The sequence below is a fragment of the Ischnura elegans genome, chromosome 11 (genome assembly GCF_921293095.1).
Source record: "Ischnura elegans chromosome 11, ioIscEleg1.1, whole genome shotgun sequence".
Taxonomy (NCBI): domain Eukaryota; kingdom Metazoa; phylum Arthropoda; class Insecta; order Odonata; family Coenagrionidae; genus Ischnura; species Ischnura elegans.
In genome coordinates this window covers 9,546,403-9,561,394 of record NC_060256.1, presented here as the reverse complement: position 1 = coordinate 9,561,394, position 14,992 = coordinate 9,546,403, and the positions used below count along the sequence as shown (strand labels likewise).

Genomic DNA, 14,992 nt, shown 5'->3' with positions numbered 1-14,992 from the left:
GGGGATAGGACAGCTGTGTAAAGCCAATCTCCGGATTAATGACTCATGACGATTGCTGTGGAAAATATACTTTTATTTTCCTTTAAAATTTCAACGACTTACGTCCTCGTATAGGTATTTCCATGCAATTAAGGTTTTTTGCCTCATGATAATTATAACAAAAATATATTTCCTTGGTAATCTTTGTTTAGCAAGTTTACATGACATTATTTGTTTAGGAAGTGTACTTTATTTTTCAAGTGAAACTCGAAAGCAAATGCTTAAAATGGGTTTATTTAATTTTTTTGGACACTCACGAAGAAAGAACTTAAATGGATAAACATCTCATATCTACCCATTATAACATTATATTATTTTATCTAAAAATTATAATATTATGCAACTATTACAGGTTACCTGTATATCGACTATTATTTAATTTAATGGTTGTAGTAGTGCCCCTGCTTATAACTGGAATGAAACCTTTGAGATCAACGGGTTAGAATGTTAGTTCGTCGCAAATATAACATTGTTTTATCTGATTTGGAGGCATTCAATTTCCAAAACTGATTCCAAAAAATAACTTCTACAATTACTCTGAGAGACGTGAACCACGGCTTAGTTAAGGCCGTATCATCACACAAGCGAAAGCGGCCGGCGCTGCGGCTGCGAAGAATAGCCGACCGGCTATTCTTCTGAGTCGCAGTCGCAGCCAATCAGAGAGCTCCATTTGAATCTCGCGCGCTTGCAGCAGGCGTATGTTTCAGTTGGGTGTAGTGGGGAAGCCGGCGAAAAACGTTGTGATAATTTCGGATATTTAAACTGAAAATGGAAGCCCAGCATCAAGTAAAAGCACGAGCAAAATTCTCCTCGGCGCAAGTTAACATACGAGGTAGAGCATCGGCCAATATATATCCGTCGGTCACGTTCATACGTGCGCATGCGCGATCGTGGCGTCTGCCGCAATGAGTAAACGGGGTTCAGTCGCAGTCGCTAGTGTGATACCATGTGATACGGCCTTTACAAATTACTGCAATCATCAGGTGCTCGAACAGCATTGCAAATTCCTTCAGGGGATTTTAAATGCGTTTTCTCGACTGTAAATTTTTTATACTTCAGATACAGGGAAATGCTGAGAATGGTATATCTACTCCACATTCTCATAAAATTTCACGATAAACGTGTTCATAAAAGGCAAAACGTGACTGGCAGAGAGGAAGATATGCTTCCGCAGTGAATGTATATTCAGCCTTTGATCTCCAGCTGGTGTTGTTTAAGGGGCTGGAGGTTGTTTACTAATAGAAGTGTTGGCTGAAGAGACAACCGTTGGAGGATTAAGGGAAGGAATAATGGTAGAAGACAGCAAGCTACCGCACCCAGATATCGACAGGCGCGTCAGCAGAATAACCCAAGCAAACGCGGTATTTCAAAAATGACAGTACCTAAACTGGCAGCAATATAAAATTAAAAAAGCTTTGAAATATGGAAGAAATTCATCAGGGATAACATTAGAAGCATAGCTTTTTATGGTTGAGTTGACATTTAGATGACAGCAGATGAAAAGTCGAGGTATGAAGCTTTCAAAATTTTCCAAATGGATAGATCGTGTGAATAATGAGTAAGTCATAGGAAGAGTAGGAAAGAAGTCTCCTCAAAACCTATGGAAGACCATGAGAAAATTTAATCAGCCCTATCAGGAGACACGTAGGTCGGATGCAAAATATCATTGAAGGGCAAGTGGATCAGAAGAGCGGAGGGGCCTCGAATGAGATGCATAGAGTAGCAATCGATGTACGTAAAACTAAAGAATAACTAGTTAGAAGGTGAGATGAAGAGGGAATTTTATGGGGAGCTGCGTCAAACCAATCGTCTGGTCGATACATTATGATGACGATGTTGAGAAGGCTTTCGCAGCACCTGGCTAAAGACAGGTTCGCCTAGAGTAGTTATCCACTTTACGCGGAGAAACTGCATCTGAATGGCATGGTCAATATCCATAAACTAGATCTACCGAATAGAGCAATTATATCCGGCACACGAGTTCTGTTGCACCAAGTCACGCATGGCCTATGAATCCTTATTTCGAATGATATCCGTCAATTGAAATACCGTTCTAGTTGCATGTGACCACCGTCTAAGCCTTCGTCCTTCACCGACCACCTCCCTCCTCTATATCGAGGCCTCCCTCTCGGCTTCAATAAACAGACTAACATATACGGGCTGCGCGCTAGTCTTAGATTGCTTGAACAATTGAGAATGGTTACCTTCAAGAGCGACACAGTGAACATAATATTAGAGCCACACTACGTTTCCAGGTCCGATAGAAGCGATAAATTAAGAGAGATTTTTTGCCGAACGGATAGACATAAAGGAATTTAATAAACGCTAGTCCCAACCTCGTTAGAGCACTTCATTTTTTTCAGTTGTAAATGGCTGGTGACCTAACACCCCCTGCCACACGCCTTTAAGGCGGCTCGCGGGGTACCATGTAGATGTAGATACGTAATCCTCTTTTATGGAAAAAAATGTTTACCACGAAAAATGTAAAAAAAATCACAGGCGATGAGTGACGTGGGCTGTGTGTTTTTGGCACCAATTTCCTTATATCTTAGGAAACCATTGAAAAATATGAAATACCTCCGCGTATTGGATTACTTTTTTTCTACATCAGCTATTGTTTCAATTCTTGTTTGGGATTGTTCTGGTAGTCTTGCATTATGAGATCCACTTACATTACTGGACGCATACAAATTCTATTTCGAACTACTCCAGCGTATTGTTTTTGGAAGTCGGCTTCAATTCACCATTTCAGACAAATCAACAAGATGGGTGCCTGATCCGTGTCACTACCATATAGAGGCAATTGGAACAAGACTTTGACAAACATGGAGATGATAACGGCCAGATATCATCTGAAAATCAACGAAAAGAAGATTAAGATATTAGCATGCAGCAAAAGAGAGGAGGCTAAAACAAACATCAACCTAAAAAGCATAAGCTTGAATAGATGAAAGAGATTTCTTACCTGGGAAGCCGAATTACCAACGATGGACGGAGCAATAAAGATATAGCCAGGCAAAGAGGGCTTTCTACAAAAAGAAGAATCTCCTAACAACTGAAAATACCAGCATATAAGTAAGAAAACAATTCATTCTACATATGGACTATGTTCCTCTATGGAAGCGAGGCTTGGAAATTGACAGCAGCAGAGAAGTGAAGGATTTGAAATGTGGTGCTACCGAAGAATGATGAAGATAAAATGGATCGTCCGTGTAAGTAATGAGGAAGTGCTAAGATGAGTGAAAGAAAAGAAAAACCTCTCAAAAACCTTAAGCAGAAGACGGGCAACTTAATTAGCGACATTATGAGGCATAATGCCCTGATGAAGACTATCGTTGAAGGACAAGTGGAAGGGAAAAAGGGCAAATGATGGCCCCGAATGCGTCACATAGGATAGGTTATAAATGATGTAGAAGAGAAGAAATATGTAGCTATGAAGAGATTAGCGGATAGGAGAGAGTAATGGAGAGCTGCGTCAAACCAATCCTAGGATTGTTGACTAATAATGATGATATGATTATGAAATACAAGTTTTAAATTTCCACTTATCTGGAAAATTTATCCTCCCGGCAACGCAGGCGGCCTGCTAATTTTTAATAAAACGTGTTTTTTCTAAAAATGTAATTTTTCTAATTGGTTATATATTAATGGATTTCGCAATTGACCAAGAGCGTTCGCGCATAATGAGTGTAAAATTCAGGATTAGTATAATTAAACTTGTTTATAAGACATGGCGGGAGACGTTTATTTTTCTGGCAATTGCATATTGGTTTCGTCTTTTCTGGGTAGTGCTCCCCCAAGATATCGCTCAATGTATTGGTCTATTTCATTACGTACATTTAGACTGAGGGTGTACAACAAACAAAATTTTAGTGAAACTACACAAAATAAACTTCTCTCTCTTTTTCTCTCATTTAAGGCCCGTATCATAAAAGTCCCCTCGAAGCCGGCCTCCACCTCATTGTCGTCAGGAGGAGGAGATGCGATATCATAAAACCGACCTCAACCTCAAAAACGTCGAATTTTGAAGCCAGCCTCGACTCAAACTTTGAGGTTAGATTGTTGTCGGCTCAAAGCGTTTGAGGTGTCTTCCGCCATTGTGAGAAGATGGATGCTTTCCCGAATGTGAAGGATTAATACGATCTGGAAGAGTTTTTGGGTCATATTGAGGAAGATGCCTTCGTATATGCACCCAGAATCCGTCTAGCGGATGGAGACAATCCACTAGATTGGTACACGAACGAGGAATTCTTCGTCACCCCAGTGAAAATTTTGTATACAATTGTATACAATTTCATACAGGATTTCCTGTATAAACCTGTACACAATTGTATACAAAATGTGTACATTGTATACAAATTTGGCTTCATACAATTGTATACAGTGTATACAATTTACACATTTTCATACACTGTATACAATTGTATGAAATGTATACAATTGTATGAAATGTATACAATTGTATGAAATGTATACAATTGTATGAAATGTATACAACTGTATGAAATGCATACAATTGTATGAAATGTATACAAATGTATGAAACGTATGCAATTGTATGAAATGTATACAATTGTATACAGTGTATGAAAATGTGTAAATTGTATACACTGTATACAATTGTATGAAGCCAAATTTGTATACAATGTACACATTTTGTATACAATTGTGTACAGTTTTATACAGGAAATCCTGTATAAAATTGTATACATTTGTATTTAGAACTTTAGCTTCCTGTGATGAACAATGTTAGCTGATGGACTCTTCAGTGAGCTGGCAATTAGATTACTCTTTTGAGTTCTTAATTTGTGTTCCCATTGATAATTGGTGATACCTTTATCTTCTTGTTGGTGGACAATATTAGTTCATCGACTCTTCAGTGAGCTGGCAATTGAAATATTGTTCTGAGTTCTTTATGTGTGTTAACATTGATCCCAGATAGCATGCTAAACTTGCTGCAAGCTTGTCACGACACAGTTGTAAGTTTGCAGAAAGCTTGTCATGACAAGCCTGCAAGCTTGAATCAAACCGCCTTGTTATGCTTTTTCAAACATGCAGCACACTTGTCGCATCAAACTTGCAGCAAACTTGTCGCATCAAACTTGTCACATCACACCTGCTGAAAATGTGTAGTGTCACATTGCTACATACTAGGAAAACTAGTTCCACACCTACCATTTCTGTAGTGACACTTGCTGAGGAAAAACTGACTTAAAATTTCTGCTTTTAAAATGCTCTCCTAAATAATGATTAATTTAGAACAACAAAATTTAAAATTTTCCACTCTATCAATTGTTAGTCATTTCACATGCACAGAATTTGGGAGCTAAATTTATTTAATAAAATGGGCAACAAATAAATGCTGAAGAATTTATTTTTCTCATTAATTATGTACATGCTGAGGCAGCGGTGGACATACCGAAAGTAGATATCTAGTCATCGATAGTTAATCATTATTAATGAAGTGAGTGAAATACTTACAAACTGAATAGGAAACATCAAAGACAGAAACACTTTAAAAAATTTATGACCCCCTAGGCCACACATGGTAATAACTAAAATACAGAAATCTTCAAAAGGTAAAAACATATTGCTCGAATTTCATCAAAACATTCACAAGTATGCTGATTGGCTGTGAGAATGTAAAATTAAAACTTCATTCTTTTGAATTCTTGTTTAGTTATGGGAGTACAAGGTTGCGCATGGAACTTACATGGTTACATACTAATAGATCGTTACTGATGAACTTATTAAGCAAAATTATTGTCTTCATCAGCCTGATCCTCAGTCTGTTTATCCTGCCAATCCCTGAAGAGAAAATAGTAATTACTCCATGTGAAATGATATATCATGGAACATTATAGTGTATACCTATTGTAAGAGGGAATGGAAAATATGAAGAAAATGTCTGGGATGATCGAATTAGTGTGGCAGAGAAATGAGAAGCAACTACTTACTATCTTATTTTCCCGACTTTAGCCTGGTTGAGCCAATTACTCAGACACCCTTTCAGCTCCACATCTGATGCATCACGGTCGACCCTTCTGCATACACCTATAAAATTATAAAAAACATTGTTAATATCACTTAATGTAATAAGTTAAAAGTTCATTTCAATGATCAATTATTATAATAATCTTAGAATATCTTGTTGGATGCACTCACAAAAAATAACAGGACACACTGGAGTGCTATAAAATGATTTCTTAACCGAATTCTTCTTAAGTTTGCCTGTAAGGGCTTACAGCTCTGCTACATTGTCATCCTAAGACGACGCAACATATTTTGTAGAAGTGCTCATTCAACTGCTACCAAACATTGCATCTAGAGATAAAAAAGACCAAATCAATGAAGAGTTAACAGCTAATACAAGAATAATAAAAATCATGTTTTCAGCCAGAAGAAAAATTCACCAATGAAATTAACACAGTTGTCATGGTTAGTATGCACATGTAGTATGTGTGCACAAGTGCATATGAAATAACAAAAATCCAATCATACCATAATTTTTTAATATTTCATTGGACATTAATCCATACCCACTTCAAAATTATGTTGTACTTGAGTATTTTTATAGCAGTTGGAATTCCAAGCACCTACGAATGTCTGGCGAGCTCAAGATATACTTCTGAAACTTTCTTACAAATGAAACTCTTATGAAACTTTCTTACAAAAACTTAATTGTTCTTTCATTTAAAAAATCATACATTATTTGAATCAGGATGGCAGCACACAAATTATCATTATTCACTTACCACCTTTGGCTCAAATGAGGGATCTTCACTTATCCTACGGCAGAGTTTGATGAAATCCTCATCTGATGTCAATGGCAATTGGCTGAATTTCATCTCCTCCACAGCAGCACCCTTTTGCTTTGGGTCACAAGCCAATAAAGCACCTACTTTCCTCTCCAAGTGAGAAAACCCAGGTGCCATTCCTCCCATCCACATGAGGCACTGGCTATTATGTTGTTTTAATTTACTGCAGCCTGTAAATATAAAATTGTTATAAATACACTAATACCAATTGATTTGCTTACATTATACTTCCTTAGCAGACTTGGTACTTAATCATCATAAATCCTGCCTACATGCTTATCAAACAGGTGATAACCATAGATTTTAATATACCACTAATTTTTCTATCAACAAACACGAGTAATTGATTACATAACAAAAATTTTAAGGATTGCAATCTTATTGTACAGAAACAACTTAGAAACATGTTACTTATGCCCTTGAGTGCAATATGTAATAATAATAATATCTTTATTGTTCCATGGGTCAAACATGTGACATAGAACATTGTCAGGGAGACATAGAACAGACATAGAACATGTGACATAGAACATCAAAACATACATGTTGTCATACACTATCAGACAAGAATTCATTTACATTATAATAACCCTTAGGCTGTAAAAATTTTTTAAATTCTGTCTTAAAAACATTAATATTTGAAATATGTTTTATACTCGTAGGCAATTTGTTAAAAATAAGCGAGGCAGAGTGATGTGGACCTCTTTTGGCACATAATTGTTGTAAAATATGTATATTTTCACTCCCACGGGTCAGATAGGCATGAACCGAGGAGTTTGGTAAAAATAAGGTAGGGTTCTTTTTTACAAATAATGCACAGTAAAAAATGTACATACTTGGTAGTGTCATTATATTATATTTTAGAAATAATGGCTTTCCAGGAGACCTGATGGACACATTTGCCATAACTTTCAAGGCTCTTTTTTGCATAGAGAATGCTCTAGCAGCAGCACTTGTGTTTCCCCATAAAACTACACAATAAGCCAAGTGGATTGTCTGTTAAAATGTACTAAAGCACAAATCAATGCCTAAATTATAACGATCGGAGAGAGTTCAACTGATGGCTATGTTTAGAACAGCTTATTAATTGCTATTATTCCTCGACATATTCCAAATAGTTACTCATTTTCAAGATAAATCATTCATAAATGAGTTAATTGAGGTTGAGACTAATGTCATAAAGAACTGTTAACAAAGTGGATTCTACTGCGAGAACCCTGATATTTCAACTTTAACCGTCTGAATGGATTCTTTTCACTATGCCAGCGAAAGTAAAGACCATGCTAAATTGTAATTACCCTGAGAATAAAATAATGAGTAATCTTAAATAATTAATGGATAGTAATTGGCGGTTCATTAATCATACATAAGTATCGAATGGAAAAAAAATGTTCCATTTACTTACATTAACATGCAGCACAGCAGAGATGGGTTGATGCTGACAATGGCAACTTCTTAAATCTCTTCGTGACGCTAAAAGCCACTGTTTCCGGGAATTCAAAAACTTATTCAGGCGTTGATTCAATTGTGCATGAAACAGTATTCTTTCAATCCCTTTTTGTCAGTATTCACTACGAAGCACGGATTATTTTCTTCTTCCATAGCATACTTCAACGTATATTTGCTACTAATCAATATTTTTCATCACAGCTAAATTCGCCATCACAAAATAACGGTAACAAAAGATGGGCAAAGAAATCGATTGTACGTAATAATCGATTATTTGCTTTCGATTATTGCGATTATTGAATCGATTATGGACATCCGATTATTTTGCATAATCGATTATTTGAATATAATCGGCGGGAATAAGAAGCGTGCTCACTTGCGAGATTTTATGCGAGAAATTATTTTTTTACATTTTCACCCCTTCTATAGTTTCAGAACAACAAATGAATGCTATTTTGAAGTTTACTATTGTTTATAACAATTAACTAAGTTTAAACAAAGTTAGCAACAATGCTAATAACATTTACCAGCATTAACGATTTCTACATACCTTACGGGTTACAAAACAGCAAATTAATAACTTATTAATCTACATTGTTCATAAGAAAATGTAAAGTTTAAATAAAGCTAGCAACTTTTAAAAATGTAACAATTTCCGCATGTTGTATCGTTGAGAAGAGTTGGCTGAGCCTTTTTGTTGATTATAACAATTACTTAAATGTAAACAAATTTAGCAACTTTTACAAAAATTAAGAATTCCCACATTTTATACGGTTGAGAAACGTGGAATGAGTGATACTCTTATTCTATTATGTTTATAACGATTACTAATGTTTAAACCAAGTTAGCAACACTTTTAGAAACATTTTCAGAATATTACAATTTCTTTAATTTAATTCGGTTAACCAACAATAAAGCAATGGTTTATTGGAACTCTTTGGTGTTTATAATAATTTCTTAAGTTTAAAAATAATTAGCAACAATTTTAACACCATTTTTTAAAGTAAAAATGCGTTACGGTGAAAAGAATAGAAAATGAGCATAGTTGTGGTGCTTTAACTCCCAAACCCAGATATTTACACATTGATGTACGCATACCTTTACATTGTATAAAATGTACAAATTTTATACAGCCTACACAACTGTATAAATTTTCATAAAATGTATAAAATTTATACAAATTAAACATTTTATACAGCTTTATACAAATTCATACAAAATTTGCACATTGTACACATTCTGTATAAAATTGTATACATAGTATACAATTTACACATTTTATGCATTCTATACAGCTGTATACAATTGTATACTAAATGTGCACATTGTACACATTCTGTATAAAATTGTATACATTGTGTACAATTTACACATTTTATACATTCTATACAGCTGTATACAATTGTATACAAAATGTGTACGTTGTATACATCCTGTATAGAAATTGTATACAAAATTTTCACTGGGGCAGGTACAGGTTTCAAAAAGTAAATATAACCGACGTGTTACTTCCGATGCTACGGCCGGGATAACGCCGACTTGAGAGGCGTTCCTGACCCAAGGTTATTATAATTGCTTGCTTTCCTAAGGTTTTATTCCACGGACAGTTTTCAGGTGAGTGATTTAAATACTTTTCCTAACATATTTGTAGTGGTGTAGTAGTGCATTGATATTTTTTGTTACGTACATCATTGCTTTTATTCTTCTCGCGGTCACTGTATAACTAATAATCATGAAACACCAGGCGCAAATTATATTAGTTGACGAAAGCATTTATATATTAACTTATTATAAGCTAAAGGTGTTACATACGTGCAACTCTACGAATTTCAGATAAATGTTTACATAGTATATCATTTATATTCTTCGAAACGCCATAGATAATTATCATGTGTTTCTGTCATTGTTGTAGATAGTCTCTGGCGATTTCCACGAACTGGCTCAGTCGACAATGTCGAAGTTAATTAAGGCATGCGGTTTTGTTTATTTAAGCTCAATCATGGGCGTACCCAGCGAGGGGCAGCTTCCCCCCCCCCCCCCCAGAAGAAAAAATCGCAAGTCTTTAAACAAAATCTATTCTGAATTTAAACGAAAGCATTCAACAAATTTTATTTAAACCGGTGAAAAATTATACGCACAATACATGTAACTAAAGTAAAACTATTTTTTCATGGAAATAATCTCATACACTAATATTACATCTTGGTTCCCCCCCATTTAGACCATGGCTTGCCCCCCTAGTCATTATCCTGGGTACGCCCTTGTGCACAAATCTGAATCATCTCTCTACATTTATCTTTTGCCTTGGTCAAAGAGAACAATAGAGTTGGAAACCTAATTAAATTTAACTTGTGTTACTACCTCGTAAATGTAATGATTAATACTTCTTTAAAAATATACAATACATTGGTTTGATGATTTGACCCAATTAAATTGCAGGTTATTAGTACAGAAATTACTGGGAAGCTGCCAAAGGTAGTGAAGATTCTTCAATCACACGAGGAATTAGCCACTGCAAGAAGACTTTTGTATCGAGTGGCACACTTTCCTGGGGTTGATTTGATATGATTATTTACCTTAGTATTAGAACAAATACAAGTGATATTTGCTTTGCTCTGCATGTAACAGGTGGTTGCTGGTCCCAGGCTGGAGATTTTGGATATTGTTTGTCGATGGCCTGGGTCTACACACGATGCTGGGATCTTCCACAACAGCTGACTGTGTCTCCGCTTCAACAGAGATGAAGTCAATGGCTTATTGCTGGGAGATAGCATAGCTAAGATACCTTTACACACCAGTGCGCAACCCAGCCACACCAGCTGAGCATAGGTTGGTTAGAGGAAAAAATAAATTGTCTAACTTTTATTGAAAAGGGTGATGTGCAGTGAAAAAATTATTTCATGGAAATGATAGCGGTTGTATACATATTATTTATTTTTTTCAGGTACAATGCATCACACATTGCAACCAGATCTGCAGTGGAGAGGGCATTTGGGATATGGAAGAGGCGATTTCCCTGCCTCTCAATGAAAATGAGAACAGCCACTCAAACATCAGCTAAAATAATACTGGCTTGAGCTGTGCTCCACAACGTGGCCATCAGCCAGAGGGAGCCAGTTCCAGAGCACATACAATTGCAAGATCCCCATGCTGATGTTCCAATACCTGCCGTGCAAAATAGAAATCTCAGTGCCATAGTTGAAAGAAGGGCTTTCACTAATCGCTACTTTACCTTCATCCAAGGATAACTGCATGCTGTAAGGTGAAAGAGGGAGGTGGGGAAACTTCTCACAACATGATTGAAAATAGGAGAATGGGATGTCTGGGCTCTGAATAGGAAATGAAATTGTCAGGAGGGTAATGAAGCAATGCAATGTATGCAAGACATCAAGAGACCGCAAAAGCATAGCATAGAGTGCACAATGTCACGCCATGATCATTTTGTTACATACATACATACATGAAAACAGAGATAAATCAGGTTTTAAATTATGACAAATAATGGTTGGCTGCTGATAGTGGTAAATGATATTTTTGAGGGGTTAAACAATATTAGCATGTCTATATTGTGGTGCATGTAAACTTTTGAGATCCAGTTTCAAATTAAATTGGCTTTTGGTAGCATAATCCCTGATATACTATATCATGTTCCACAAAACCTTATAATAGTCTGACCTAGGTTTCGACTTGGTACAATATGTCATTCTCAAAAGATAAAATACATGTTTTACGTTCTTATACTGTTTTGGAAAGGTGAAGGGGGGTAAAGACAAGTCATTTGAAGGTATAAGATCAAACAGTATAAGGTATAAGAAAACAGTATAAGATCACCAAACATGTATTTTAACTTTTGAGAATGACATATTGTACCAAGTCGAAACCTAGGTCAGATTATTAAAAGATTTTGTGGAACATGAAATAGTGTATCAGTGATTATGTTTCAGCTGTCACACACCTCCACCACCCACCAATATCACCACCCACCCTTGGATTGGAAATTGGTTTTTACTTAAAATACTCCCAAGTACAGTGTTTGTTTAAATAAATGTTGTGACTAATTACAGCTTTTCTTATTATAACTAGGTGATGCTGCCTTTGACATTAGTGGACATGCTGCACCGTCTGCTCCTTGGCTCATAATAATTATCACTGGATATTAACTGATTAGATTATGTAATTATTTTAACAAAAGAAAATTCTCTAAAATCATATGCTTTCCTACTACCTGTAACTGTGTATTACATCATATCACATTATTTTCTTTTCCAGATAATATGTTATTGTTAACTTGTTATACCTGCTAAAGTACTTATATGATTACTGAGGTTTCTGCCAAAATTTATGTATTTTATCCCTGCTCTTGCAATTATTAAAAAAATATCAAGCAACTGATGCCTTTTTTTTCTAATATATTATTGAATAAAATCTTAGGTGATTACTTTCCAGATAAATTTAAATTCTAACCAAAAAATAATTTTATTACTAGCTATATTGTAAAAATCAAAGAGTGCAGATAGTGATGCAAGCAATGATTTAGTTAGATAATGATTCAAAATTTCCTATTTAGCTTTGCATGAAAATGTATATTTTTTCCAAGGTCACTACTTGACAATGTTTATTGTGGTTTTTACCAACTAATGACAAATTAATTGATTGAATGACCCAGAGGAAAATTCTGCAAATTCCATACCCCCGAAATTAATAACTTTCTTAAATAAATACAGTTAAAAGAAGCAACACCAATTGACCAGCATGCATATTAAGGGGTAAACAGGCATTGTAAAGAAAACAATTTCATGCCATATCAGATAAATATATTTCAGGCCATGCAGGCAGAAGCAGATTATTTTGTGCAATTTGGTAGTACAAGGACATAATTGAGTGTATGCAGTCCGTCATAAGCAATGCAAGATGTTGGCAGAAATAATCATGGACATGCAGCAATTGAGGAAGGCGTTGGAGTGAGGAAAAGGGTGCTTGGAGCGAAAGCAAGCGACAAGCACCACCCAGAGCTATAGGCACATGGAGTGAATCACAGCAGTGGAGGTAAACCAAGGGCACTCAGGAGAGATGGATGCAAGGTTGTAGCACTCGAGGAATTGCAAGTAGAATATAAGCAGCACCTTTCACTTACTATATTGTTGCTAGAAAGAAAAGAAAAGTCACAATTAATCATCTTAAATTCCAAGGCACTCTTCCACTATGCCCCTGCAAGTACAAATTGTCATTATTAAATGTAACTAAAAATGCAGCCTGTTATTTATATTATTCAAGTATTATCATGAATTTGTGTAGGTACATGAATGCCATTTTATGAATTATAAGTTACTCAGGAATCAGTCAAATCCACATGGAAGACAGGAGAGATAAAAAACATACTATTATTTAAATGATGCAAGTAAGATATAAAAACAATAAGCATACATTAACATAAGAGTTCCTAAAGTGACTAAGTTATATAAGGATCTACACACAGAGATACCATACCCGCTTATGTTCTACTTCCATTGCATGCAATGTTCTTTGATGCTCCAATTCCTCGAGTGCTGCCTGAATCCTTATCTGCCGCAGAAGAGCTTCATCCTCTGCGGCAGCCTGCCTCATCTTCGCTTCATCATCTGAGGCAGTATGGATTCTGGCTAACCTTGCATCCAACTCCCTTTGATGAGCTTCAGCTCTTGTGAGAGCCCTTGGTGCTGTGGTGTTTCTGGTTCCCCCCACACAGTCTGTTGGCTGCTGTGGAGAGGGACCAGGTCCCATAGGGGACTGTAGGGTATCCACAGCCTGCCTTGGCTCCGAAGCAGAGCCAGAGACAACAGCTGTGGATCCCACAGCTTCCACTATGGGTGTCTCCTCCAACTGGTGGGGTTCACTCCATGACCCAGCGGCATCTTCATTTTGAAAAATAAAATGGATAAACGAATTTAATTTTTAGTGGTGAATACTTCTGATTAATATTTCTCGGGCTTGCAACCAGGTTAAATCTTGAAATTGGACTTCCATTAAATAACACAGCCTTGAGGATGGGAGACAAATAGTCTTCCGAAACGTTGGCTTGCATAAAAGCTTTAACCTGGTTGCAAACATGAGAAATAATTGTCATAAAATGGATACTTTCAGATATGACTACATGGAATTATTACTTATGAAAGTTATGTTACAAGTTTCATAGTATCATGGAAAATCTTTGAAAATCAATAACTGATTATTTTAAAGGCCATTGCACAGCACAACACCCAAGATCCCCAGCAAAAATATCCATTGACCTAGGCAGTGGCAGCCTGTGACTTAGCCAGTGATTCTTGATTTTAAAACAAATCACTGGTCATGTTCAAATAAGGCGAGATAAACTATTCTTAAATTGACTGATTTGTTCAATTTTTGACTTAATATATCTATGTTTTAACTTAAAATATCAATTATATATTGATCACTGTCAAGCCCACTGGCCCAATGTCACTGGGCAAATCACGGTCTCACTGAGTAGTCACTGAATTCACTGTGTACATCACTGAAAAGTCACTGTATATTTTTGCCAGGGATAAGAAAAATAGTGCATGGGTATTTAGGTATCCTTGAACATTACTTCCACTCATTAGTGCAATCTAATTATGTCTTGATAAACTTTGAGGTGTACAGTTGACAGAATTTTGTTCGACAAAAATATTAAATAAGTAATCAACATT

General features: G+C 36.0%; 1 long non-coding RNA gene across 1 annotated transcript; it reads right to left on the bottom strand.

Moving 5' to 3' along the window:
* Positions 1-5,784: 5,784 nt before the first annotated feature.
* Positions 5,785-8,295, bottom strand: LOC124167974. The gene is made up of 5 exons (XR_006866804.1): positions 8,263-8,295; positions 6,795-7,027; positions 6,205-6,363; positions 5,997-6,093; positions 5,785-5,847 (listed from the first exon to the last, which is right to left on the bottom strand). It is a non-coding gene; the product is annotated as an uncharacterized LOC124167974 (long non-coding RNA).
* Positions 8,296-14,992: the final 6,697 nt, after the last annotated feature.